The 26,284-nt window shown below is 49.6% G+C and overlaps 1 protein-coding gene across 19 annotated transcripts in view; it reads right to left on the bottom strand.

Annotated features, from left to right (window-relative positions):
* Positions 1–26,284, bottom strand: part of KIAA1217 (KIAA1217 ortholog) — a 944,408-nt gene that overhangs the window by 285,377 nt on the left and 632,747 nt on the right. The window lies entirely within an intron of this gene.

The following is a 26,284-nucleotide window of genomic DNA, read 5'->3' as shown; positions in this document are numbered from 1 at the left end:
ATCACATGACAAACGGATGTCCAGCAGCTGAGTGCCGAGTTGCAGAAGCTCAGCCAGAAACTGTACATAATCTATATTAAGCCCCCAATTAGCAAGTATTTTTCTCTAACACTTGTTCATCACCTATGGCCCAAGACTGCCCTGTAAAGGAAGACAAAAAAGCCATTTTTTAAAAGAAAATTATCCTAACAGAAGGGACCTGAAATCTCTTATCAGGGTTTTCAAAGGAAGAAAGGAGGCCTCCTTGTTGTAAGACTGTACATAATCAAGAGAAATGAATTATGCCAAGTTCCATGTACCAGGTGTAAGGGACTCTGAGATTAATCTTTCTTTAGCCAAGGAGAACCACCTAAATTTTAAAAGTCATTCGTCCTTTCCTCAGTCGGCAGATATCCCCAGCTTTGCTCTTTCTATCAGGTTGTTTGCTCTGCCCCAGGGAAGGGTTTCTCAAATGTTACTTTAACGGAATCATCACCCAGGGGCCTCGTTAAAATGTGGTCCAGTTGGCCTGGGGCCAGAGCAGATTCTGCCTGTCCAGCAACGCTATGGACTCTGCTGGTCAGCAGAGTATGCAGTGGACTAGGAGAGTCAGGAGAGGCCCTGGCAGCGTCCTGGGTTTTAACTGAGTGGCTGACCTCAAGGTCATGAGTTCAATACCCACAAAGTTGCTCCACAGGAGAGGTCCAGCTGTCTTCTCCCTTGCAGCTGTAACGTCTCAGTTCTGCTCTGGGGCAGAGTCTGAAGCTGAGCCATCTGAGAACCGTGTTCAGAGTGGTAGCGGGGACAGGCTTACAGGGCAGACAGAGGACGAGAAATAAAGGCTGACAGGCCAATTAAGAGGCTACTGAAATAGTCCAGGAGAGAGAGAAGCCAGGCTCAAGATACCACCAGTCATAAATCTTTGATAAGGTTAAAAAAAACAACAGCAAAACAAAACACTGAGTCATTTATACCTTGACTTCCTAGAGAGGTTTTCCTGAGAATGGCAATCTATTGTATTTCCTGATCTGACAGGCAGAGTTCCTTAACCTTTCTTTAAAGGTTTGCAAATCGGATATGCTCATTAAAAGGCACGAGGCGATGCCCTCAGAACAGTCACTCCTGTGTTAGGTTGAAAACAACCAATTGAGACTAGGATTTCCTTTTTCCCAAAAGGTTCAGGTTCAGGTTGGCTATTAATGAGCAACACTCCACCTCACACAGAATAAGGGGCCCTGCCAGCTTTGTGTGTGAGGAATTAGGCTGTTAACCACAAGGTCGGTTGGTCAAATCCACCCGTACCTCTGGGGGAGAAAGATGAGGCTGTCTATTCCTGTAGAGACTGAGCATCTTGGAAACCTTGGATAGGGGCACTGAGTCCGAATGGGCTCATGGCAGTGGGTTTGGGCTTCAGCACAAAATACTCAGGCCTTGTGTATTTTCAAAAGAGGCCGTCGGTCTCAGTGATCTTAACCGTATTCGTGACAGTAACTTCTTGCTCTTGTGCCTGGCTCTATAGGAAGGTGCTAGGTTTATGTCAGCTCAGAAAGACGGGCATTCTTCGCCCCCAGGGGGACGCATCTGTTTTTAAAACACAGTGTGAGAAACTGCCCCCCCAAAAAAAAACACAAACAAACATCCTTTTACGGAGAAGGAAAATACAATGCATTCCAAAAAATAAAGACTATTACCATCTGAGTCCCCTGGCTCCCCCGTTATCAGGTGAGAGGTGACCGCGATTGGAGGCCTTGGTCGTGTGGACAGTGTCCAAGCTGTGCGTCCTTTGTGGGTCTTAAGCTGCAGACCACGGACGCCGCTCCCACACCGGGAGCAGGGACAGCAAGCGCCCTCTGAAGTGTGTAGTGGATTCAATGAGCTCTTAAAAGTTTCCATAAATAGTTCTGGTGTCTTAGCGGTCTCCGTGTTGGCCGGCGAACCACTCATATCTACCAGCTGCTCCTTGAGGGAAAGACGGGCTGGTCTGTTCCAGGCAGATTTACCGTCTCGGAAATGCCCAGAGCAGGTCTATGCTTTTGCTGTGACAGTGGGAATGGACTGGAGGCCAGGGCTTTGGTGAGAGTTTCCAATTCCGCTCTCAAGACAAAAGAAGTGAAGAATCTTCTAAGGGAGTCACACGTGGACTCTGCAGCAGTTTGCTGAACTGGAGAACCGAACCGTGCTGTGTGACGGGCACACCGATCCTTTAGCAAGTTACACAAACAGGTTTCTGTGTACTAAATCTGTGGTCAAGGGGTCCTGGCCGGCCGGTGGTTAAGCACCCGGTCAATCTGAAAGGTTGTTCGTTTGCGCCCGCCAGGCTCCTTTACGGGAGGAGAGACGTGGTGGCCTGCTGCGGCCAGGACAGCAGCTTAGAGAAGTCCATGGGGCAGTTCCACCACATCACACGGGGTCAAGATGAGTCACTGAGGGAGGGAGGGGAAAACAGGAGGAGCTGATACCAAAGGCTCAAGTAGAAAGAAAATGTTTTGAGAATGACGATGGCAACAAATGTACCAATGTGCTAGACACCATGGATCGATGGATGGACTGTGATGAGTTGTATGAGCCCCCAATAAAATGATTTTTTAATCCAACATTTTTAAAGCTGAGAAACAATAAATTGGGGGGGAAATCTGGAACCTTTAAGGGATTCTAAGTACTATACGAAGGCAGTTGTAGGATGACTTTGAACAGAGCGAAGCTAATGTTGAATATCAACGAAACACACGGCACCAGCCCTGAAAACCAAACTCCCTGCCACTGAGCCGATGCCGACTCCTGGCCACGCTCTAGGGCAGGGTAGAGCCGCCCTCCCCCCCTCCTGAGTTGCCCAAACTGTAAGCATTTACAGGAGTAGGGAGCCCCGACTTTCTCCCAAGGAGCCGCTAGTGCCTTCGAACTGCAGACCTTAGAGATCACAGCCCAACTCGTAACCACAGAGCCACTGCCGCTCCCGCACAGAGGGCAGAAGAAAATGATCAGAACCAACCAGGCTACGGAAGAGCCCAAGCTGGCCCGTCCACGTCCCGCTGGAATGGACAGCACCAGGCATTTCAGGTCAGCTGCGCAGATGAAATCCCCAGGCCCTTCCACTCAGCTCTGGGGGGAGCTAACCCTCCAGCCAGCAGTTCGCCGCCCGAGCCCACCTGTTTGCAACAGGGTGCTGCCATGTGCAACACCCCTGGGCTGCCTGCAAGTAGCCGGGAGAACGAAGCTATTTTTAAGTCCTCCTTGGCACGGCAGGCTGTCTGCACAGCAGCCAACAGGGTGGGGTGGGGTGCGTCCAAGGTTCAAGCCATACATGGGTGCTACATCTTGCTAAGGTGGATGCCGCTCTCTGCTCGTGGAGATCAAGCATGGAGGCCTTTAAGCCGAGTCCCACTGATCTTCATGGCTGCCGAGCCCCACTGATCTTCATGGCTGCCGGGCCCCACACATGCCCCTGGTCACAAGCTGGAGGCCGGGGCCCTGGACATAGCTGTTGTCTCCTGGCTCTGGAGCGAAGGCCAGGTGCTTCCCGCTGATGAGTGTCCAGGGAGGGAAGGGGAACAGCCAGGGCAGAGAAGACTTCAACCAGCTATGACCTTTTTTAAAAATTAAAAGGACTTCTTGAGCAGACAGTATCCCAGTGCATGGTAAAGGGTAGCTTGGCGTAACCAGGTTCGAAGGACACCGGATGAAAGGACTAGACATCTGGGTTCTGCAGCGATTACTTGGACGATTGGGATGGGGATGTTTTAGAATGGAGTCCCTAGGCAGTACAAAGGGCTTCCAGGCACAGCTTCCAGACCAAAGATGGACTGTTCAAGTCCACCCTACGGTGGAAGCGGCAACGTGGGAAGACAGAGCAGTGTGAGGGGCTTGCCCATCGGGGGACTCGGCGCTTTCTCTACACATGCACTCCTGCAGCAGACAGATGGGAAGGGCACCAGGAATCTATAGGTGGGAGCCAATCCTGCAGGGATTTAAGAAGTCCTGAGCCAAAGACTCAGCCCATCTCCCTGCTTCTCTGGAGTCTGCTCAGTCCACAGAGAACCTGGCACCGCGCTCCCACGGATTGGCTTCCTTGCGTTAATCTTGCTGCGCCTCCCTTGCGGATGCCACCTTTCATTGCCTTTTACCAAACCGAAGCCTGTGGCAGCCACCGTGGGATGAACCAGCCTGTCGACGGTTATTTTTCCCCAACGGTGTGCGCTCCCTTCCAGCGTGGGTCCCAAGTTTGGTCATTCTCACGCTGCCTCCGACTTCTCAATGCTATTGACTCTTTCATAAGGCGGCAGAGTGGTGACCACTGGGATCCATCAGGCTAGCGGTTCCAAACCACCAAAGGGGGTGGGGGTGGGGCATTCGACTCCAGTAAACAGTTACAGTCTTGGAAACACACACAGGGCAGTCCTACCCTGTCCTACCGGGTCGCTATGAGTCGGCATGAACTCGCTGGCAGTGAGCTTGGCTTGTCATTTCTTTAGTGTAGTTTCAGGGTTATGGAAAACCTGCGCCAAGGAGCAGAGTTGCCGTAGGTCTCCCCCCGCCTCCCCACAGCCTGTTTTCCCAAATTAACGTCCTGCATTAGTGCCCGGCATGCTTTACTGTTAATGAGCCAACACTGACACTTGATGATTAACCTCAGCCACAGTTTCCGTCAGGGTCCGTTAGATTCCTCAGGTGGGAAAAACCTCCATTCGTAGCTTTGCACTGGAAATCCACGCCGAAGACTGGTTTGCGACCAAGTGAGTTTTCATAAAGGATAGGAGAAGTTTCCGGTTTTACAGTTAACGGAACACAGACCTACACACCACACGTGGCAACCTGAGGCCAGAGAGACACCTGGGCCTGGCCTAGCAGAACCATGGCCCGGCTGAGCAGAAGGCAGAGAAACAACTAAAAAAGCCCACCTGGCCTAGTTTGGGGCCTACCCACATGTGCTGGCTCAGGGGCCTGAATTGGCGCCTGACCTTTACCTGCATTGGCTTCCAACCTCCTGTAGGGGGGCCCCTGGGCATGGAGAGGAACTGACCCCTACCTTGCTACCCAACAAGTCCACTCCCTCTACTGCCAGGCTCCACGGGACCCTGACAACTACTTCATGTCGCTCATCACGCAGGATACTGTCACTCTCCTGTTTCCGCCTGTTCACCTCTGCCCCCTACTCTGTGCCCTTGGCAGACTGGCACGCGGCAGTTAGTGAAAAACAGGCATCTGACTCAAAGCTCGGGCAGTGTGCCTCCAAGCTGCCATTGGCACAGACTGAGGACCCCCGAGTACCTAGGGGCAGATGTGGGACGGTTGGGCGGAGTTCTAATCCACAACGCTAGGAGGGGTGGACTCCCCACAGCACATCAGACTCGGGGACTAGCCATGGGCACGTGGGAAGGAAAGGCAGGCTGGGTCTCCTTGGCTTCAAAACACCGGCTGGAACCCTATTGCTTTCTCTGCCTACCACTGTGGCCTGCAGAGGGGAAGCCTTCAACGCGTATGTTTTCATTCCATTTACCCCACACGCTCGTCGAAGCCCCCTTGGCTACCTTGTCCCCAGCAACTGTAAGCCAGGCAGTGAAACGACAAAGGTAGACCATATGCAGCCCCTGCCCATGTCTGCTGGGAGAGATACTCAGGGCAGCGGTGAAGGGGGTGCATGCTCACTTGTGCGGGAGAGAGGGCAGTGGGGAGCTCAGGGAGGGGATGGTCATGGGGGCACCCCCGGGAACAGATGAAAAGCAATCGGCACCAGAGAAGGGCTGACACTTGAGTTCAGTGTTAAGAATGGCTTGGAGTTGATCAGATGCAAAAGACAGGACATTCCAGGTGATTGAAAGCGCACCAAGCCACGTGGGCAAAAGAGGGCTTGTGGCGACTTTGGTGAGCTGGAAGCAAAGCGTGCGGGCAGGGCATGCTGGGTAATGAGCAGGGCAGGGCCCGGCCAGCGTTGCACCTGGTGTGTGAGGTTAGGAAATGTGTCTGAGGACGGCAGATGTGGCTGGAAAACTAGAGTGACCCACTCGAATGTGCATTTTAGGTAAGCCCAGTGAGAAGCGCTTGCAACATGTCTTCTTCAAAAAACTGCTCTGAGAAGGCCTTCACCCTTCTTTTAGATATTAAAAAACCCAACTCAATGCCACGCCGTCCTTGCTGACTCATAATGACCCTGCAGGAGAGCGTCTTTGCATCTGAGAATGCACCTCAAAGGCTGGCCAACTGTCCATTGGTAAGCTTGCATCCTGCCAACTCATTGCTGCCCCAGGCATTGAGGACTGACCTAAGGTGCCCTTCCAAAGCCACTTGTTTCTTCCGAGGCCCTCAAAAACCAGAGGGAAGATTTAAAAGGGGAGAGAAAATACAACAACAACAAACCCGTCACACTATCAAATAAGGGTTTTTATAGATATTTGAATTCTATAGTCCTTGGGAGAATTAGGCTGTGGTTTTATTTAATTACCTTCCAACTATTAAACGGGAAGTGAGTCCTTAGCCACAGCCTTGTAGGACTGGATAGAACTCAGGAAGAAAGAAAGAAAACCTCAGATGTCTAATTCAGGGACTTGGGAAGCAAAGTAAATATTTTCCCTTAAAAAGTTAAACCTCCTGGACTAATTAACAGCTGGAAGATCCCAAGAAAGAATTTCTTCCATTTCATCAAAATTTACTTCCAAATTCACAGCAGGAAGCGAGGGCTCTCACTGCAACCCCACAACAGCACAGCGTTTTATCTATCTAACGAGCTTGGGGTGAGAACACAGAAGAAAAATGCCTTCAATTGCCTCTACGGGGCTTGGCGATTATTTTCTGTAATTAAAAACTCCATTTGTCTAAGGCTTCTCAAATACGAACACGATCGTTTTTTGACTCACAGAAGCCCGCTCTGACCTCTACGCATCCCAATTCACCACCAGTGAGAAACCCTTCATTCCTGAGGGGCCATGGGCCAGGATGCTCTCAAATCAGAACTCACACTCACAGACCGAGGGGTGGGGGGGGGGGGGAGTGTGTTGCACTAATTTGTTGATTCCAATATAAGCATACCATCTTCTGCCTGACCGTTTAAAGGGAAAGGAATGGGCTGACCAGATGGCCCATCCAATTAGTGAAAGGTGAAAAACAGTGAGGGCATTTTTGCAAGGATTTTTTGGGGGGAGGCTCATCCAAAAAATGTGGAGCATTGTCTTCTCTGGAGGGGGCAGAACGCTTTGGTAAGAAACTACAAAACAGAATCTCTCAAATCAGTCTGGAGGGACGAAATGACCCAGAACTGGGATTTTTTTAACGGTTCTTTCAGAGAATCCAAAAATATCTCCAGACAACCTCTCAAGTCTCTGGAACCAACAAAAGATGACAAGGATCTTAAGAGAATGTGGAAATTACATAATCTATTGTCAACTTGAGAGTCTTAAGAATGGAGGGGTGGAGTCTAGCCTGTCCATCAGGTTGCAGCTGGATGACCTCATTTGTAGGTGCTAAGGAGATAAGTAGTTCGTTGGAGGCAGGACACATGCTCACTCCCTGTGAGACATTCCTGAAGACAAGACCCAGGGAGCTACGCTAGTGCCCTGAGCTGGAGGAGCCATGTGGAGACCTTCCACCACCACTGGATCCACAAGACTTGCACCCACTTCCTGTGATCCTCCTGCATTCGGTGCCATTGCATGTGTTGTGTGAGTCTGAGGAGGAATTGATAGATTGGTATGAGAGATGTGGGCTAATATCGGACTTATGGACTTGATCTGGACTGGGCTGGGGCATTTTCTCAATGTTAAATTGCTTTTGCATATCAAGCTCTTTCTTACACACATGCGTGTCTATGAATTTATTTCTGCAGTCTACCCGGAGTAACATGAAAGGTGAGAGTTACTTTACAGTGGAGACATCGTCTGACAAGCACTAGGCCCCTCCAGGTGATCAAGGTTAACATCAACCGTGACAAGGCATATTGACACGACGTGGTGAAAATGTTAGTTCATTGCTGGGGACTCTTCCCCCAAATGCCATGACCTGAAGCTAATTATGATTTTCCAAAAAGAAAAAAAACAACCCAAAACCCATCAGACATACCCTAGTTGTCTCTATAAACTACCTAACCAGCACCTGTAAAAAAAAAATGTCATACAAAAATAGACAAGTCTGAAAAGCCATCCTGGTCAAGAGGGGTGAGACTAAGGAGGCATGACAATTAAATGTAGCGTAGTGCCCAATACCGGATTCTGGAACAGAAAAAGGACCTCATGTGAAAGTTCAGGAAATCCGAAGAAACTATGAACTTTAATTAGGATAAAGTGCATCCGTATTCATTATAATTTTAAATCAGTACAGTACGGATCATCTCTAAGTGTAGTAATACTAAGAGGCTAACCATTGTGAAACTGGAAATGGAGTGTGTGGAAACCCGCTGTGGTATCTGAAGACAAATTGTCCTGGATTAAGTTTATTTTAAAAAAGACAAATGAGAGAAGTTTTCAAAATTACATCAGTGTCCTACGCAGATTGACAGGCTGGGTGTAACCAAAAGAAAGCACTGCTTTGAAGCGAATTATCAACACACGGGTGTGAGCAATGGCTGCTCCCCATGTTTCGGTCACCCTGGTTGGCAGCATGCAAACTGGTACCTTTGGTCTTATCGAACGGCACCTCCAGCGTCTAGCAGAAAGGCTGGCAGTTGGAACCCCCAGTGGTATGAAAGGCGCTGCGAGCTGCCTTGGCTAAGCTTACAGCTGTGACCCCCAGGGCCCAGGGCTCGTCTACAGGCCAGAGTCACCATGAGTTGGCATCGCCATCGACCCAATGGCAGGTGGTGCAGGCTTGATCCACTTGGAGCGTGGTGATGCAGCAGCTGCACCCCCCCACAGAGATGCGGCAGTCAGTCGGCGTCTGGAAAGATTCCCGCCTTGGAAACACTTAGGGGGTGGGTGGCACCCTGTCCTGCAGGGTCGCTGTGGGGAGTCCGGATTGACTCAGTGGCGATGAGTCTGGGTTTTCTGCTTGTTTGTCTTTAAGGTTTGCACTGAAGCAGCGAGCTGCCCCTGAAAGGGCCTGCCGTTGAACGCCCGCAGATCCTCAGGACAGAAGACCTGCGGAAGTGCTCCTCTAAACACGACAGCTTGGGAAATCCTCCGGGACACTTCTGCTGTGCCACAGAGCGGCGGTTCTCAACCTGTGGGTCGAGACCCCTTTTGGGGGTGGAACAACCCTTTCAAAGGGGTCACCCGATTCATCACAGTTGCAAAATGATAGTGATGAAGTAGCAACAAGAATCATTTTATGGTGGGGGGGGGGGGGGAGGTCACTACCACGAGGGATGGAATTAAAGGGTCGCGGCATTAGGAAAATTGAGAACCACTAACCTATAGGGTAGCTGAGTCAAGATCAAATAAAGAACAACCAACAGCAATACCCTGGTACAATTCTAGAAAATTCAGATGAAGAACACGTTTTGCTTCCATTCCGTATTATGTCTTGTCCTTGAAAACAGGCAAACCCATCCTGTGGCAACTGCAAATCGCGTGCTGAGATCCACTTAGGATGGATTACGTGGAACCAAAAGGAATTGCAGATATTGTTTCAACAGTTTTTGGACAAAAACTCAACAAACCCCCCAAAAAGAACTCACTGCCTTTGAGTTGACTCCCCCTCAGAGCTGAGTCTATAGGGGGAACTTCCTCTATAGGTTTCTGAGACGCTAACTCTTCTTTTTTAAAAATAAATGAATCATTTTATTGGGGGCTCTTATGGCTCTTAAAACAACCCAAGCCTCTTCACTAGAGTAGAAAGCCTCACCTTTCTCCTGAGGAGCAGCCGGTGGTTTGAACTACTGGCCTGAGGTCAGCAGCCCAGAATGCTTAACCATTGTGCTACCGGGGCCCCCATTCCGACAAAGGAAAACGTCGTTTTCATACGGTGCCATCTGAAAGAACAGTGATGGTTTCAAAGCATCTACAGATGCACCAACAATTAGCTGAGCACAAAGGAAGAACACCAAGCTGTCAAACATCTCCTGGAGTCCAAAACCTCCAGCCCAGGAAAAATGAAAAATAAACACCCCAAAGAACTAAACCCACTGTTAGCAAATTGATTCCGACCCACAGCAACTCTAGAGGGCAGAGCAGAGCTCCTCCTTCGGGTGTCCAAGACTACACACGTTTCTAGGAGCAGACAGCCTCACTTTTATCCTGCAGAGGGACTGTTGGGTTTGAACTCCCAACCTTGAGGTTAGCAACCCAGTGCTTCACCCACCATGCCACCAGGGCTCCTTAAGAAATGAGAGTGAGAGAGAGAGAGACAGAGAGAGAGATAGCGAGAGAGATAGCGAGAGAGAGAGACAGAGACAGAGACAGAGAGAGAAAGAAGAGAGCCCATAAATTCCTACTATTCAGGGAGGCCGCAACACTAGCTTTCCCTGACTCTACACGCCATATAAGTTCACAGTAGCTTAAGAAACGGGAGAGAAATCATTAAACTTGGAGAAACCTCCCAAGAACCCTGCAGCTGCAGCGAGTGGTTGGTCTCGAGCCTGCTCCATGCCTCTCACTCGTGTTTCCTTACACCAACATGATGACAAGTGCATTTCGCATCACAGTAGCATCATCAGTGTGCACGCTTCTCCCCCTTGCACTGCTAAAGAGAGGGGCAAGCAACTCTGACTGCAGTTAATTTGTGGGACTTTATTTCTTCTCGGGATTTATTACTATTTTGGATTTATTAATTTCTGTTTTAGCTTTCTATAAATTCATCTCTCCTTAAATCCAGGGATTTTAATGATAAGCTCAAATTTAATTACTCTTTCTCTAATTGCGACAAAACAAATATTTTCATAGTTCTTTATATTTAGTATGCAGATTTCATAAATCTTTGGTTTCTAATATCTTTCTCACATGGGCTTTTGCAAAAAAAAAAAAAGGAAAGAAAGAAAGACAAGCCCATGGGTCCTTCCCACAAAAATGTTTTCTTTTTTTCAACTCATTTTATTGGGACTCTTACAGCTCTTATCATAATCCATCCGTCGTATCAAGCACATCTGTACAGATGCTGCCATTATTTTCAAAACATTTTCTTCTTACTCGAGCCTTTGATATCGGCTCATTCCCCCCAAAGAACTTTGAGAAGAAATGTTCCACTTCCTCATTAAGCTGTAGTCTCTCCCTGCTAACTAATTGCTCTTTCGTCTGAGTAATGTTCTAGATTTTATAGTGATGTGTTAAGGACAATTATGACTGAGTCAGAGACTATCGATGTTCAAAGACGCCGAAGTCCAGGATGCCACCAGGCCCCTGGCTCTAGCAAAGTGTGCCAGGAACCTTCACACCATCTCTGGGGCAGAGGAGGGCGGGCAGGAAAGGCATTGACCAAACAGACAGAGATCCAAAAAGAAAACAAAAGCCCTGAGAGGTCTGGCCAGTCTTATCTTCCGTCCTGGCCATTCACTGGGGTCCAGTTATAGCAGGATCAAGGCTTCAGTCTTCATCAGTAATGCCTTCGCAGACAGCCATCCTCAACCCACTTCTTAATGAAAAGAAAGACAGAGGGGGGTGGTCTGCTGATGAGACGAATTTCTACCCAGCCCGACCTTGTACAGCAACCCTGTACAGCAACCCTCAGGGAATTTGGCTACGAGTGTCCGGCTGACTACTGGAATCAGTGAGCTCCAAAAGCTCTGTGCTTCGGTTCCATCTTGAACGTTCAGAACATGCCCGGTTGTCCGCGGCTACTGTCAGCGCCGCGCCTGTATCTGCCGGTCGCCACCTATCTGTGACAAAGCCAGGAGGAATGGATGCAGGCCTCCTGTGATGCCAAAGCCAGATCTTTGGAAGAGTAAAATCAGGAGGCTCGTTCACCTAGACACCTTAAGTCCTTGAAGACGGGGATGAGAAGGAGTCGTCTCCCGACGGAGTGTTGGACGCGCTACAAACACATTTTAAGGAATGCTTGCTTATGGAGATGGGAGGACGGTTAAGACACGCCACATAAGCTGGGACTTTCCATGACCACATGAAATCATTGCGGGCCTCTCGGTGCGCATGGCAGACTGACGTTAAACTCACACCCTCCCTGGTGTGATTGAGGGTGAAGGCATGGTCGCTTCTCGGCCCTTAGGCCAAGATCAAGTATAGGGAGTGAGGGCGTGGTGACTCCCAAAGGAGCAAGGGCAAGGTAATTCAACACTGCCTGCTTGAAGACAGTCTACTACGTAGGGGGTTGCTGGATGATTAGCAAAGGCAACAGAAATCCGAAGTGGGATGAGCTTTCATTTATATGGCCTATTTGATGATTTCTCATACATCCGCCTGTTCATCAGGGAGTGGCAAATTTAAAAGGTTGGAGTGTAGGACAAGATCCTAAGGTTTGCCTGAAATTTCCTGAGGTACAGGTGAAATACTGAACATTACACACAAAAGGGTTAGCAGGGGGTTGCTTCCTGAGGTTGGAATTGTGAAGACGGTTTTTCTTGATTTTCCAAGTTTCTCTGCACTGAGTATTTGTTTTGTTCTAGATAAATGACATTTTAAAAAATCGGTATTGATACTGTCGCACAAAACCCCAGTCACGTCCAGCCCCAGGAAACAGAATTTTGGAGTTCATATTCTGCAAGACACATCACGTTGGGAAAGGATAGGTATGAATAGAAAGGATGCAGACTGAGAAGGCGGAGCTCTTAGGTGGGGAAAATATTTAATATAATATGCACGGCTGCTAACTGAAAGGTTAAAGCTTCAAGTCTACCCAGAGACACTTTCGAAAAAAGGCCCAACAGCCTACTTCTAAAAAAATTAACCATTGGTGTGGTAGTTACATAATCAATCTGGTGTCAACTTGAGACTATTAAGAGTGAAGGGGTGGAGTTTGGCCACTCCATCAGGTTGCAGCTTGATGATCGCATTTGGAGGCGCAATGGAAATAAATAGCTCACTGGAGGCCAGATACACTCATTCCCTGTGAGACATTCCTAGGGGCAAGCCACATGGAGCTACGCTGATGGAGCCAGAGCCTTGGGAGCTGGAGGAGCCAGGTGGAGACCCATGCCAGTGCTGAGATGCTTCCACTACCACTGGATCCACAAGACTTTCCACCCACTGGCCTGAAATCTTCCTGCATTTTGTGTCATTGCATGTGTTACATGAGTCTAAAGAGGAATTTATGGACTAATGTTGACACATGGGTAATATCGGACTCATGGACTTGATTTCAACTGGGCTGTGATGTTTTCTTAATGTGCAATTGGTCTTTGATATAAAGTTCTCTCTTATACACATGAGTGTCTATGGATTAGTTTCTTTAGTCTACCCAGACTCACACAAACACAATGGTGCTTGTCTACAGAACAGAGCTCCTGTGGTTCTACTGTACTAGCAAACTCAGAGACACACTGGGGTGTGACTTGGGGGAGATGGGGGGCTCCTGCCCTATTATCCCTTATGAGGGACATGTCTTAATTCCTCCCGTCGATGCTGACTCATAAGTGATCCTATAGGGTGCTATAGAGCAGGCCTGTGAGTTTTCCAGACTGTAACTCTTCATGGGAGTAGAAAGGCCCAGAGCAGCTGCGGGCTTTGAATAGCTGACTGAGGATCCAAGCCCAATTGCTAACCACTATGCTGTCATTGCTCCAATTCTTAAGGAACGATGTTTAATTACACAAGCCGTAATGGGTAGCCTCTTTGATGTCTGTCTCACTATCGCTTGCCTGTATCTGTGAAAATACATCCCCTCAGGAATGTTTTACCAGAGCTTGACACAACTGGTCTTATAAAACCGTCTCTGCCATTTTTTCTAAATCGATTGAAATCTGGCTTATGAAGCTACGGGTTTGCTTTGCTGTTCTTACAGCAGAGGGAGATCCCTGGGCGTGCAACGGGTAAGCATTCAACTACCTCATTTTCACATGACTCATTAGCAGACTGCTCCCTCCACCCCACACCTTACATGTTTGTTTCCTGTTGGGCGCCACAGGCGTACACATGTGTGCGGTATTTGTAGAGACACAACCTACATGGTACCAGCTGGAAGGAGGGTGGTCTGATCCCACCCAAAGGCGGCTAAGAAGCCAGGCTTAGTCATCTGCTTCCTAAAGGCTCCACAGCCCAGGACATTCTCTGAAACCCTCATTCTACTCTTGCACGCACGGCCGCACGACTCAGATACGACCTACCAAGCAACTATGTAACGAAGAGACTCCATACACTCCCGCAGAGCGTTCGGGCTCTGAGGCGCTCCTCAGCATCTTCGCCCTTGCATGACCCCCCACCAGCCGACTCTGCCCCTGTGCCTTGTTCTGTCCACGCCCTGGGCTGCCGTCTCCTCTCTCCTAGGCCCTCGCTTGTGTTTTACCTTCTCTCCTGGAGTGTTCTACACAATCCCCCAAGCAGGACCCAAACTCGTCCGTACCTTGACTTCTCAAGTCGCTCATTGCCCCCTCCCTCTTATTTTATGTATCCAAGTGTCTACATCAGAGACTGGCACAGGATGGGCACCAGTAAAGACTCTTGAATGAACAATGCCTCTGGTTATACTGCATTACATTCTTATTTTCTCTGTTCTCGCTCTTGTATCTCTATTTTAATCATGTCTCCATTGGTTCTTTCTTTCTCTAATGCATATATATATATGTATATGTATATACTACACACACACACACACACACACACTTCCTAATCACTCACTGCCATCAAGTCAATTTCAACTCAAAGTGACTCTAGATTATGTTTTTAAATTTTATTTTTTAAAATAAATCATTTTGTTGGGGGGGGCTCTTACAGCTCTTATAACAATCCATACATACATATACATGCATTGTATCAAGCACACTTGTACATATGTTGCCATCATCATTTCCAAAACATTTTCTACTTGAGCCCTTCGAATCAGCTCCTCTTTCCCCCCCTTCCTCTCCGACCCTCCTACCAAGTGAATCCTGGATCTACTGAATGTCCACTCTCAGGAGCAGCCCAAGGGCCAGCTTAGACTCCTTTCTCTCCTTCCCTCCTTTCCTGCAGCTTTTCCATCCAGCTGACTCTGTAGCCCTCATCTGCCTGGACTCCTGCTGCCTTTCCCCGTCCTCCCTGCCACGCCTGCCTCTACCCCAATCAGGCTCTCCTATGGATGACTGCCAAGGCTTGTTGACAGGCGCCTCAGCCGACCTTCACAACCACCACCAGATCCCGGTGCGCCCGTCTCCACCCTGTGAAAGGCAAACCTGAGCCTGTCGCCCAGGGGCCACAACGTTCCCTAGCTGACTCCCCCTGTCCCTGGAGCATGAGTTCTAGACAGTTACCGCCGACCATCCTGGATCATCCTCTATCCGCTCCTTTCCAAACCTGACTCCAGGCGCATCCTGTTCTGCCCAGGGCCATTCCATTGTGTAAAGATCCATGTTTCCAGCCCCCACCTCCCCTTGGCTTTGGCACAGGGTCTTTGTTCTGCTGGGAAGCTCAGGCCCCCCTGCGTGGCTAACTCATCGTCCACTGCACTAGGTGGATGTTTCTTCCTCATGGAAAGAATTTCTGAGCCCCCCCCCTCCCCACCCCAGGGGGATTCAAGGGGACCTTTGGATGGGCCGCCAGCTCCATCACAGAACTGGTGGCAGTCTACTTAACTCCTTGCCTACTCTTTGTCCCCACTACACGGCAAGCACTGGGTTCTAAAGCCAATTCCCCGTGTCTCCCCACAGGCTAACATCCCGCCCCCACAGCGTAGCATGGAATTCCTGCTGAATGGACAAATGAAAACGTATTCTGAGGCAGCTGCCTCTTACTTCATGCCCACTGCATGCCAGCAACCTCCCGGGTGCTTAGACTACACTCCCTCTGTCCCCACCACTCCCCAGGCTCCGGGGTATTCTGGCCGTGCTGCAGAAGACGGTCTGTGGGATTAACACAGATCTCTTTCAAGTCACGCCGCTCAACAGCAAAATTAAAAGCAGACTTGGGTAGATTCCGAATTCCTGCTTATCACCCTCCAAACACTGCCTGTCCCCGCAGCTCCCGTAGAAAGGCCAGAGTTCAATCCATCAGAACTTCACAGGAAAAATTCTAGTCTGTCTGTGCCTTGACAGTCTTGGAAAAAATGACGCCTTTCGGGCCACTGGTTGTTAAGCTGGGCCGATACACCAGCATAGGCGCAGGGTGGCACAGACGAGCAGGCAGGGCCACTAACCCAGAGGTTGTTGGTTTGAGTCCCCCAGAGGCACGTGGACGAAAAGTCTGGGGATCTGCATGCTGAAATCCAGCCGCTCAACCCTCTGGAGCCCAGTTCCACACTGACACATGAGGGGTTGCCCTGAGGTGGAACCACCATGGTGGGGAGTGGGGACACACTCCACTGAGGACGGGGAAGAGAGTGTGTGTGGACAAATTCCCCATGCTTCTATTTTATGGAGTCTGGGAGGCCGAGACTGGTGGAGGGAGGCCCTCACACTCATAGGCAGTCATGGTCTCTTAAGTAAACGTAATTCCCCACGATGTCTCCCTGCAATAATGCCAAATTTAAGGTGCTGCTTGCAGTCACGTGGTTGCTGACTAACACTGCTGGGACGTTAATGCTAGAAGGCTATCTGTCTGAAGGTTGTCTGCCCCTCTCAAGAGAGGTCGGACCGCCCCACCCTAAGTAAGGTCCACTCCCTTCTGAGAAGGAGTCACATTGCTCCCCTGGCGAAGAACTCAGGGACACCTAAGGTCAAGCCAGCTCAGAGACCACCAGGTTAAACTGCCATCCTGACTGTAGAACCCGCCCCTCTCCTTGCATCTCTACCTTCCTGTCATGGTGTGTCCCCAGCACGACCCCTTCCTGTTTCAGGTACGCCTCTACAGGAGAACTCCAACCTCCACTCGAACCCAGTCTAGAAGGAGCATTGAGATGCGATGCAGTTGAGTTCCGAATCAATTTTTCCCATAAGAAATAAGTGGAAATGGATGAATCCATTCTCAACCACCCCTTTTTTTTAACCAGCCAGTTTTTTAACCTTGACATTTTTTACCCTAACCTTGACTTTTTATACAAAACATGACAGAGAAATTTCAAATTAATTACGTTCAGAGTTTAAATATATAATTTAAATAATAAACAAAACATTTTAAAAATTTTTAGAAGCTACAGTGTGGCACCTACCTTGAGATTGATGCGGACCTGGATCTGTGGACACCGTTGTGGAGAGGAGGGATGGAGAGAGAGTCATAGTTTGGAAAGGAAATCCCCTTCCATAAACTCAACTAGTCCAAAAACTCTGTCTAATGTGGTCTGCTGTGGGCATTTCCTTGACTCTTTTCTAGAAAGGTCGACTAAATTATCATCAACAATATGGATCAATAAGACAGCTAACCAGTCCCTCACCATGATGATTCTTTCTTAGGGACCCATGTGGTCTTTTAAATCTAAAAACAGTATAAAAAGCCACAACAAATAAGAAAGTTGCAGCAAAACGCTTGGAACACAGCCGCAAAAGGTTTAAACGACGCCGGCTAAGGCCGAGTGACCCAAACACAGACTGCTTTTGTTTACAAAGATCAGCGGCATCAGCTCCGATTCCGCGATGTTTTGTTTGAGCTCCCACGCAAAATCTTCCCCACGTTTCATGACAAAATCCGATTATGTGGCGTACTGAGGCGGTCAATTCCAGGGGTTCTACTGTATTACGACCCCTTCCAGGTGAGAGAGAGAGAGAGAGACAGAGAGAGAGACAGACAGAGAGAGAGAGTATGTGAGTGTGTGTTTTTGTGTGTGTATGAGTGTGTGACATGTGGCTTGCTAGCCCGAGATGATATAAACTTGCTAAGAGAACACATTACCCACTTTCTGGTTTGGTTGTGGAGGCTGGTCCCCCATACCTTTCCATGTTGCCCATAACCCTGACTGCAGCTGTTCCCCAGTGCCCTGGACTTCACCTCCGTGAGTTTCACAAGGAGCCGGAAGCGATCACGTCACCGCGTCTTACAGCTTTTCAACTGTGGGGTGGGGCTGCAAGCCCATTGGTCAGGAGGCTCCAATGGCTGAAGGCACAGATCCACACGGTGGACGCCCCAAGCACCGCGAGCGCACGGGAAGACAGGCGGTCCGTTGGTAACCTGGTGGGTAATTGTCCACATGGCTGCTTGCCCTTTGGTTTTCGTCTGCCTGGGGTATAGTTTGAGGGGATGCTCAGAAAAGGTAGTGAGTTAGTTAACTGTGCTAACCTGACTGATAAACACATGGGGAGTTAACTGAAGGGCGGAGAGAGAAATAGCTCAGTGAGCCTCGCCTGTCTAATTCTCAGGTCTCTTGCTTTGTGATGGTCGGACCAGGGTACAGCTGCCTTAGCCAGTTCCCTGCTTCAGCTGGCAAGGCTCACTTCCTGCAAGACATCCCCAAGGAGAAACCACATGGACCTACCCCGATGCAGCCCTGGGTGCTGGAGCAGCCGTGTGGAGACCCCTGACAGCGCTGAGATACTTACATGCTCACTGACTCAGCTTTCCTCCTGCAGTCGGCATCATAGTGTATATTTTGGGAGATGGAGGAGGACTTTGTGGATTGGTGTTGGACATATGGGCTAATGTTGGACTTGTGGGTTTGGGCAGCACTAGGTTGGGATGTTTTCTTGATGTGCACTTAACCTTTATATAAAACTCTCTCTTATACATGAGTTTCTGTGGATTTGCTTCTGTAAAGTACTTAGACTAATACAGGTAGGAAAGAACTCTGGACAGTGAGTGGGGCTCTGTCCCCACCCTGTTCACCTGCTACCCTAGTCTGTAGCTCCCTGGGCCTCCTGAGCCCTCTACCTAAGGACTGCTCACTTCACTCCTGTGGCAGCCGCGCGGGGTCGACCTCAGAAACACCCACATGACCCACAGTAAATCCAGCCATCCAGAAGGCCGCTTTCTCTGGATCGGAACCGAGAGATCCCGGTTAGAAACGAGCAAAGCCCGCCACTGGAAAAGTTGCCAGGGTTCAACTCAGGTTAGAGGTCAGACTTCGCTGGGTCCAAGCAAGAGGCTCCGATCTGCAAATCCAGGCTTGGGGTTCTGAAAGGAGGAAGCCGATTGGTTCAAACATGTCTGAGAATTTCAAACTCGTGTTCTCAGAGCTGCCATGAGTCTCCACGGTGTGCTGAAACCTAACAGAACCGAACAGCATGCTGATTCACCCTGCCTTTTGCAGTTGTGTCAAGACCTTCCTTTCCAATGAACCTCAAAGCCCAACATGGCCATGTGATTCCCCTGGTGTGTTGTGTTCAATGCCACCCATACTACCCATGATGGGCAAACAGCAGCAAACTCCAGCTGCACCATGACTAGAATCACGGCATACACGAGAGCAAACTGACACAGTTCTGATTCCAGTGACCTTGCAGCTCCATTCAGTCATGAAGCCATTTAAACACTCAGACACACACGCACGCATGCACGAAGGCACACACACAACGGTGCCCAAAGATGCCTCACTTGTGAATGACATTCAAATTCACTTCCATATTCTGAACCCGCCTGAGTAGAAGGAGGAGTGGTCGGGGTTGAGTACAGCCACGGGCCTCCCCCACCCCCGGTTTAATGACTACATTGCTATGTCCACTGCGGTGGGGCTGGAACGGGAGGCCAGGGAGGTAGAAGGGATGGCCAGTGGTCGGCTTCTGCCTCGGAGTAACAGCCAGTTTCCTCCAGGTTGCCGAATTCGTGCATTCACCAAATCCCACCCATGCTAGCAACCAGTAGTGGAAGGCAGGGGCGCCAATCTGACCTGCTCTGCTTTTTTTTAAAGCAAAGGCTTCCTGGAGAAAGAAGTGTGAAATGAGCGCACTGTTATATTTTCAAAAGCCACTAAGAACCACCACCGATCAATAAAGTAGGACGCGTAGGAACGTAGGTATTTAGGCGTTGAGGTGTATCTTTTTTTAACCTTGGCAAAAGATGCCAGAATCAGACAGTTTCTGATCTCTGGAGTTACGCTGTGTTGGTGAACGAACATCCGTGGTCCTCTATAGATGGCGATGTTTTAGCAGCAGTTAACCATAATTATTGTGACGAACTCTTAAATAGAATGCATACGATCCCCTTATTTTTTTTTAAGTGGAAAGACTGTAGGCTGAGATGTGTAAGGTGGTAGGGTACAGGGGGCTTGGGGGGCGGGGAATGAGGAGGGCGACATTGGAACTGTGTTGTGCTGTGTGGTACAGTAACAGTGGCCACACCACAACATTACATGTATGGGAAAACCTGGAGCCCTGGTGGGTGGCACAATGGATTATGCCTGGGGCAATTAAATACAAGGGCAGCAGTTTGAAACCCCCAGGCCCGGTGCAGGAGGAAAAGGAGGCTGTTTGCTATCTCAGAGATGTACAGTCTCAGAAAACCCACAGGGGCCAGTTCTACTCCATCCTACAGGGTTCCTATGAGTCAGAAATGGCTGGCCTTTGGCAGTGAGTTTGTAATATGGGACCACACAGAGTGGGCCATGATGTCAACTTTGGACTTTAGTTAAGAACACCAAACCACCTCCCCTACCCCCAAAACAAAAACAGGCTCACTGCCATCCAGTGGATGCTGACTCCTAGCGGCCCTTTAGAACAGGGGAGAGCTGTGAGCTTCTGAGACTGGAGCTGGGGTAGTAGCAAGCCCTCTTTCTCCCTGGGAGCGGCTGGGTGGTTTCGAACCATGGACCTTACAGATCACAGCCCAACACATACCAATATTGTTTCCCCCTTTGCACAAGAACCCACAAAATGAAGAGGGCACTGGGGCAGGTAGAGGGGGGTTTAGTTCATGAAAAACTTTGCGCTATGGACACAAATTCTCTGGAAACCAAGCCTGCACTGTATAAACATGAAGTTCGCTTTTTAAGAGGTTATAGATCTTGAGCACCACTAAAAGAGGGCTTCCTGAAAATGAAGCTTTCACAGGAGAACAGTTCATGCCGCAAACCCAGGCCTTTCTGTAATGCACGGTCGAGCCCCTCTGCAAACCGACAGCCCAGGCTCACGCGCCGCCATGCGGAGGCCATTCAGGGTGTAAGGCCCCTACGTCAGCCTTCCAGGGGGGCATCTAGTCAGTCAAAATCAGTGGCCCTGCCTTCCAAGTCCTGCTTTTTACGGAGAGCTGAATTTCCACGGCTAAACTGTTCCAACAGTGCTGGACAAAGCCTCAGTGTAGACGAGACGAAAAGGCTCTACCACCTGTCTGAATGCCTTACATTCCACTTCCCTGGGGCATTTGTTTCCACGGTCCTGAAGCGGGCACGCCCATTGGATTGTTCCCTCTGTCCCACTCAGATTGATAACGTTCCTCATTCCCCACTGTAATGCTCCAATACTGAGCCGATATGAAAATGAGCAGTGATCACCAGACATTTCTTCCCAGGTGCCTCCAGGTAAATTCAACCCTCCGACTTTCTGGTTAGGCGGCTAGCTAGCTCATTCACCATCTGCCTCAGCCCTGGGCTTTCTGAAGCCAGTCACCTGAAACAAGCTGAGTGCTCGCTCCCCATGTGGGCTGGTTGTTTTGGGATGAGGTTCAGCTACGGTTTGCTTCTTCCGGGAAAAATTTAAACAGTTTTACTGTCCTATAATTTCAAGGACCATGCAAGTCAGTGGTTTGAGAAGATGGGAAATTGTTGTGCAGTCCTCGGAAGAATCCAATTTTGAATGGACTTTTTGTACTATTAATAGCTCCTCATTTTCATGCCCAACCTGCCCTAGCCCCAAGAAACGAAGGAAGCCAGATCACACAAACTTCCCTCTGCTGGCAGGCTTTCAGGGGCCAAGAGTTCAGAAGGACTTCAGCGGTTCTCAACCTGTGGGTCGAGACCCCTTTCACAAGGGTCACCCTATTCATAAAGTAGCAAAATGACAGTGATGGAGTAGCAACGAAAATAATTTTATGGTTGGGGGGTCACCACCACATGACGCACTGTATGAAAGGGTCCCGGCATGAGGAAGGTTGAGAACCACTGAGCTAGATGGCCAGGATTGTCTTTTGAGGCGCTTCTAGGTCAACTAACCTTGTCATCTGCAGTGAGCACATTCATGGCTTGCCCCATGTGGAAACCACAATTCATTGATAAACCCAAACCAATGAACCAAACAAACAAGCCTAGTGCTGCTGTGCAGATTCTAGTTGCTCGTGACTCCACAGGACAAAAAACAACAACAAACAAACCCAAGAAACCAAACCAACCCCCCAAGTGACCCCTCCTTACATTTCCACACCTGTAATTTTTACGGCTAAAGACCTATGGCCACGTCTACCTCCCACGGAGCAGCTGTGGGTTCAAGCCTGCGGATCAGCAGCCGAGTGCGTGGCACTTTGGAGAACGGGCCATGCTTTTCAACTGAGATGTGGAAGGGGACGCCCTTCCACACTTTTCTCAGAATAATCGCCTGGGGTGGGGGTGGGGGTCTGCTTAAGGGTGGGGTGTGGACTCGTTACACAGTGGGAAGCAGGGCTTGTTTTGGGACCCTCACCTGATTAGAAGGGTGGGCCCCCAGGGGGAGAGAGATTCGTCCCCAGAACTTGTCTCAAGTGCACCAACACAAAGAACTTAAAAAGCAACGAGGCAGCCAGACCAGCAAGCGTGCACTTTGCTTAGAGGAAGGTGTCAATGTCTACCATGAGAATGTCTCTAGGGGACGGGGGGGGGGGGAGGGGGGGGGACGGGGACACACACAAGGAGTAAGACCTAACCTGACGTTTATTTTCCAAGTGTTCCTCTCTGTTCACACTTTGCAAAAATTAATAAAAAGGCAGCTCTCTTGAAGCTAATGGGGGTTTGGGGGGCATGATCAGTCTCTAAACCCAATGCTCCTTTCTCCTTTCTCTTCTCTTCGTCTCTGCGGAGTTGGGCAAAGTTAAGAGGCCCCTCATGTAGAAAATGCCAGGTTCTCTCTAATACTTTTTGACGGGTTTAAAATAACTCATAAAAAAATTAAGCTAATTTTTAATTTTTGTTTCCCTTTCCCTTCCCCACGAAGCAACAGACTCATCTTGGTCTATCCAAGGGCAGATTGGCGTAGGCGTTCCCTCACCAGGCTAGACCCCTGCCGCACTGGGGTGGCGAATATTCCCTGGGCCACTCTTCTCCTGAGATTATTCAAAGAAGGTTTTGTTCCAACATAGATTGATTACAGACATTCTCAACCTGTGGGTCACGACCCCTTTGGGGGTCGAACAACCCTTTCACAGGGGTCACCCGATTCATAATAGTTTCAAAATGACGATGAAGAAGTAGCAGCAAAAATGATTTATGGTTGGGCGGGGGGTCATCGCAACATGAGGAACTGTATTAGGAAGGCTGTGAACCATGGTATTAGAAGAAAAAGAAAGGCCCAATAATGATTTCTACTGGGAAGAACCCGTCCTGTGTGCGATTTACTCCCCAGGGGTCATGAAAGAGAGTGTGGAATGGGATCGTGGATGAGGCTCCAGAGTGGATGGAAACAACCCGGAGATTTCCCAGAGGTGTTTTTCCGCCAAATCCATGACTATGTTCACAGTCACCTCAAGTTGGGTGCCCACTGCCCTCCAAGTGATTCGGACCCACAGGGGCCCTGAATGGGCTGCTGAGGCTGCAAATCCTTACTGGAGCTGATCATGGCGTCTTTGCCCCTCAGAGCCGCAGGTGAGTTTGAACTGCCAACCTTGGGGTTAGCAATGCCAGGCTTACCCAACAGCCCAACTGGAAACCTTACAGGGCAGCATGTCATCTACAAGGTCTTACTGTGTCATTACGAGTTAGAATCCACTCCAGCCTATAGACCCCTCCTGCTATATTTGTAGCTCTGTGTGTACCCCAAGTCAAGGCCCCTCTGTGCTTCTTCCTCTCCAACCCACCATGGAGCTGAGCCCTGCGCGATCCTGGACAGTCGGTGCTAGTCTATCTTGTATGACACATACGTGAAGGAGGCTTGGTATTTGAGGAGGCGTGGGTGGTGGTGGCAGTGGTTCATGGAATACCCAAAGTTTTGAAACATTATGCACACAAATTTTTCCCAAGGTTTGTCTGTGTCTGTCCAATTTCACTCTCTCTCGATTCACCGGCCCCTTAAGTGGAAAGCAAGCATGAACTAACCAGACGGGATGGTGAGGGGCTGAAATGCAAGCGTCCCGTCGGAAACCTCAAGCCCAGATTGCCAGAGTAGCTGCTTCCAGTGGGAGATTTCCCGTTAGAATCGACTCCAGCCATTAACATCACCACCAGACACAAAATAAAGAGGGTTTGCTATCAGGGAGCCCCTTTCCCCGCAAATATGTGAACACGTCCCACTTCAGAAATGAGGCATTGAATGCCAGTCAAACTAGAAAATGATCCCAAAGTTAAACAGCCCAATTTCATACTGTGGATGCCAAATTGGAAGCAAACGAGCTTCAAAAGTTCTTTGCAAATGGAGCCAATGTGCCAATTAGGGGAAAATGACAGACAAATGAAGGATATGTTCTTCCAATGACATCAGATCGCAGTCATTTTCTCTACGCTGATTTGAAAGCCCCGTAATCCCCCCAGAAACCTGGCACCCTTACCCGTCTCCCCCCTGCCGAATAAAGAGAGGACTGGGGGTGTGGTTTGTCATTCAAAGACAGAGTGCTGTCGAGTGGAAGGCGGAGCGGGCACTGACCGAACCGCTGGAAGAGCCATCACAAGGAAGAACTCCAAGCCACACCGTGCAACGCTGAATCCCTCAGCTCCCTTCCCTGCTCGCTCACTGCAAACAGAAGACCAGAGATGGGACCCGTGCTGTGCCCGCAGAGTCTGTGCACATCGGCTGTCTGTGGTGACCGAGGGCCTGTGCGTCAGGGTCTTGTCCAACCAACCAGAGGTTAGCAGAGGAGCCGCACCCCAGATCCTGGTCAGGGGAGGGGCCGTAGAGCCAGAAGGCACGGTTCCAAATCCCGGGTTCGCAGCATGTGCTCCCCAGTGTTTTTAAGGCTGTACCTCTCTGGGTGCAGATCCCCAGCACTGTCTTTGGGAGGTGGCTGTAAGTGGGTTTGAACTGCCAACCTTGTGGCTAGTTGTTGAACACTGAACTATTCACACCACCCAGCAATTCTCTCTTTTCTCCAGTTAGGGGAGCACAGACGAGATGAGTGACTAAGAACTAGAACCCAGAGACAGTGACTTGGTCCTGGTTCAAGAACCCGCCCCTGACCACTCCCGTGTCTGGGAAAGACACTCCCCCACTGGTGCTGATGTGGCTGGGGGTCTTCCGCACGCAGATGACTAGAGGACCCACTCACGGGCTCTTCTGACCACATGTTTGGCAATCTGTTTAGGATGTCATATACAGCAGGGGCCCCGATTTGGAGGTCGATGTTTGGCCATGACCATGAACTTGATAAGTTCCACATGTTGTCACTCCTCAAAAGTACCCGGATGAATGTTCGCACGGCTTGAACAGAGGCCTCCATGAGATAACCAACCACATTCTGTAGCCGTGTCTACAGTGCAAAGGACTAAGGGTCCGCTCTCCCACAGCCACGTGGCTGGGGGAGAAAGCCCGCCCCCCGGGTTACCCCTTCAAGGCGATGAGTCCCGAGTGTACAGGGACTCAGGTGCAAATGTCAGCCTTGAGGTTTCTGCCAGGGTCTCACTGGCTATGTGTTTTCCTTCTTTCTTTTTGCCGGGTATGTAAAGCAACCCGTTTAAAAAAAAAAGGACAAATCTTGGCAGGAGGTTAGCAAATTAATTAACTGGTCAGGAGAACACAGAGCACCTGATTTTCAAGGACACGTTCAGACATAACAAACTGTTGGCATATCTCAAGGGGGACACTAGTAGTCAGCCCACTTTTATGCAAAACCCAGTAGAAGAAATCGGACCTTTCTACCCAAAGGAACCCGGGGACTGAAGGTTTCTATGGGCCCCCCTCACTCCCCACTCCCCCCCCGACTCTTTAAATAGCAGCTCCCCAGGGGTCCCTTACTGTTAGTGTAAGTGCTGGGTGATTAACCAGCAGCTGGAGAAGGAGCCTCAGGGCAGGAAAGGGTTAGCCACTGCCAACTGCCAAGCAATCAGCGGGCACACCGCCTCAATCAGCGGGCACACCGCCCCTTTAATTTAATGCAAGATAATGGGACTCAAGCTCCAAGAGGCATCTGCTGAGTCACGTCCAGCGTGGTCCTGGGAGCAGAATGTCCAAGTCCCTTCCAGACCTAGCAGATGCCAAGCACGATGAGCGACCCAGGAGGGCCCAGGTGCCAAGGGTACAGGTTGGCTTCCATGGCTACTTCTGCTCTCGTCAAAGCGTTGTTATTATTGTTAATTAAGCATGAACTGCAAAAAAGGAAAAAAAAGTTTCTTTTTGAAAGCCTAGTTGGCTAGGCTAGCAATCATCTACCATTCGTGTAGGACTCGGCTCTCTGAAGTC

Source organism: Tenrec ecaudatus, chromosome 6 (assembly GCF_050624435.1).
Source record: "Tenrec ecaudatus isolate mTenEca1 chromosome 6, mTenEca1.hap1, whole genome shotgun sequence".
Classification (NCBI taxonomy): Eukaryota; Metazoa; Chordata; class Mammalia; order Afrosoricida; family Tenrecidae; genus Tenrec; species Tenrec ecaudatus.
Note: the sequence above shows the minus strand (reverse complement) of the source record. Positions and strands in the feature narration are given on the sequence as shown.